Raw genomic sequence first — 3,621 nt, 5'->3', positions numbered from 1 at the left:
GTTTACAAGTGGTCATCATACAGGTAAAGTTTTGACCTCCCTTTGGTCCCCACTTTGATTGGTTTGAGATTAGGTACCATTATTGATGTTATGTGCTCCCCCTCCTTCTCCTGGCTGTGTCCTGTTACTGCCAACCCCTTTCTTATAGTACTATGGTAAATGTTCAGGGTCCGCTTATGAGTGAGAAAATGTGGCACTCGGTTCTTTGTTTCTGTGACAGATCACTGAGTATGATAGACTCTAAATCCATTCAAGTTGCTGCAAAGTCCGTATGTTTGTCCTTCTTTATGGCTGCATAATATCCCATCATGTATATGTACCATATTTTTGTATCCAGTCCAGTTTCAATGGGCAGCATGGTTGGTTCCATGTTTTTGCTATTTTGAACAGTGCTGCAACAAACATGCATGTACAGGAATATTTTTGGTAGAATAATTTGAGTTCTTCCTGCTATATTCCCAAAAGGGGCATTGCTAGGTCATATGGAAGATACATTTCCAGTTCTTTTGGAAATTGTCACATTTTTCCAAAGAAGTTGAACCAAAGTGGTTGAACTAGTTTATCTTTCAAATTACATTTTAGGGTTTCTGTTTTTGCCAAATCTTTAACTCTGAATAGAAATATATATATAATATGTTTTAATTTTGGAAAGTCCATAAAGATTTAACATTGAAAACTATTATTTTAGTTCATTTAAAGAATTAAACACTATTTAATATAAACAAAATTAATGTTTTCTTTTTACTCTCCTTTAAATTAAAAATAACCAAAGCAGACTATTTTAACATAATCAGACATTTATCTTTTCTTTAAAAGAGATAAAAAGTAAATTGATAAGGAAAGACTATACGTGTTGTGCCCACAGACCATGGCTATTTTGCAAACGTAGTAGCTTCATAAATATTTGTTGGATGTTGAAGTGAATAAGTAGCAGAAGCCAGGGATTCTGACTGAATCCTATAAAACTACTTTGTGGAGTTTAAAATGAGCTCCTCAAAATGCCAGGCTTTTGCCCAGGGTGACTGGCTATCCCAGTTTGCCTGAAGATGTGTTTAACCTTTGTTAAGTTCTCAGTAAGAATGGTTTTCAGCTGCTGCAAGCTTAAACACTAATATTGTTTAGAAGATTGTCACTACATAAGACTGACTATTGGTGAAATTATTTAGCGACAATTTCTTTTTCTTTTTCTTTTCTTTTTTCTTTTTTTTTTTTTTTTGCTAGAGTTAGTTTATAAGTAAGTGCTTCACTGCAAAGGCTAATCTCTGATTTCAGCTTGTGTCCATTCTTATATTAGTATCTAGGGGATGGAGTTCTTATGTCCCTGGTCTTGGGAACACTTTCGGACAGTGAGAAGATGAACATATTTAATATATGCCTATTTGAGCAAGTTCTTTTCAAAAGAAAATTTATTTTATATACCTGTAAAATCTTCATGAAGTTATATTCTGACCTGAAATAATTCTCTAGTTCTCTAAGATTACTTTATGTATTTCCAAGTATGCATGCATGCATATTTTTTGTTACTTTTCTATCTTAGCTTAGATTATAGATATCAATTTTTGATCTTATTGGAATGGATGACTTATTTGTCATGAGAGAGAGAGAGAGAGAGAGAGAGAGAGGAAGGCAATTATGATCGTTCCTTTTCCATTTCAGGAAACATGAAGTTTCCTTTTATTCTATAAGAATATATTACAAAGCAATAAGCATGGATATTTTCTCTCTGGTCCAAATAACACAAACAAAAGATTTATCTTGTGTAGATCCACTTTTTCTTGCTGTAACATATAAGTTATCTCAAGTTTGATATTTCATGCTGTGATAATTGTGGTTTATAAACTGTATGTTCACAAATGAACAAATTGTTTTCTCATTGCAAATTCCAAAGAATTCCCTCTGCCTATTGAGATGGCAGCCTTCAGGTGGGATTGGGGATTTGGGAGGAAAGAAAAAATACATATACAGCTTGTCTAACTCCTGCCTTTAGGTATAAATAAACTACTATATTTTGTCCATCACTCAAGACAGACTTAAAATGCTTGAGTCTTACCAAGTCATTGGCAAAGAAATTGAGCCAAATCGATCTGTTTTCTGTTCAGAGTCCTGTTTATCATCAGTGCAGTGATGAGGTCATAAAGGAGTAAGAAACTGCAAAAAGAGAGGAAACATGTCTAAATATAAAAAACCATCTGTAGCAGCCAGGACAACTGTATGACAAATAAGCCTACAACAGTAACAACTAAAGGCATCATTAAAAACTATGGGGAAAAAATCTGACCTACAAGCAACACTAATATTTATCACACTGAGGTGTTTTGTTTTCTTTATTGGTAATAATAATTTACTGTTAACAATAATAAAATCAAAATGCAACCATTTTAAGAGTGTTGTAAAGGAACCGTAGAGGAACATATCTGTGAGTTGTTATAAGAATAAAGGGACTTTAGCCGGGTTCAGTGGCTCAGTCTGTAATCCCGTGCCTTTGGGAGGCTGAGGTGAGTGGATTGCCTGAGCCCACGGGTTCGAGACCCGCCTGGGCAGGCGAGACATCATCTCTATAATAAATCAAAAAAATTAGCCAGGCGTGGTAGCGTGCACTTATAGTCCCAGCTCCTTGGAAGGCTAAGGTGGAAGGATCGCTGGAGCCCAGTAGGTCGAGGCTGCGGTGGCCAGGAGTGGCCACTGCACTCCAGTCTGGACAACAGTGAGACTCCAATTCAAAAAAAAAAAGAATAAAGGGACTCATTTCATTCATTGAAAGCTGCTCGCTTTGTTGGACTTTCTCAAGTTAGCAGCACTCTACTTAGTAGAGAAGCTCTTTGCTTTTTTGGTTTTTGAGGCTTTTTGTAACTGTATTTTATTGTATTATACAAATACATGAGTAAGAGTAACAAAAAATCTTATAGGAAAGTTCAGTTTTATCCAAGAACTGAGATCATTTTTTCTGCATATCAGGATCTTTGCAAGCATGTTTAGGACATAATATCTTGTTGAAAAAAAAACACAAAGTAAATGGAATAATGGGCATATTTTTAGGACTCCTCACTCTGTTTTCATGCTTTACTCATTCATTTTTAAGCAGTTCTATGAATGTTTTTAGCCTAACAGTAACTGTTGTAGTGCTCAAACATGGGAACTCTAGAGCCCAGATGTCCAGATGCTAACGTGACCTCGTTGTGTTAATGATGGGTCATTTACTTATCCTCATCTGGGACATAGGAGTAACCATAGTACCAACCTCAGAGCTTAGAGAAGCTCTTTATATATACATTAGTTCATGTGTGACAGTCTTTCTAGATCAGAAAATAATTTTATCTCCTACTCTTCTGTGTGCATTTGACCATATTCCCTTTTCCCACAAATACGTTACCCTCAAGAAAACAATTATTGTCTGTAGTAGGACTGAATGTCAACATCCACCATCACCTAAAAAGGACGATAATGTTTTCCACATGAAAACAGGACACGTTAAAATTAATAAAGATTGTTTGCAATCAGTAGTATCCTGATGACATGTTTGCTTATTTCTGTTAAGTTTCTTGACAGACTCTGGGCCAGAAGTCTTCGGAAGGAATATGAAAACACTGCCTCAGGATAGGCAGATCATGGAACCCATGAATA

This window comes from Carlito syrichta, unplaced genomic scaffold (genome assembly GCF_000164805.1).
Source record: "Carlito syrichta isolate Samal-C Ts95f unplaced genomic scaffold, Tarsius_syrichta-2.0.1 Scaffold303690, whole genome shotgun sequence".
Lineage (NCBI taxonomy): Eukaryota > Metazoa > Chordata > Mammalia > Primates > Tarsiidae > Carlito > Carlito syrichta.
Note: the sequence above shows the minus strand (reverse complement) of the source record.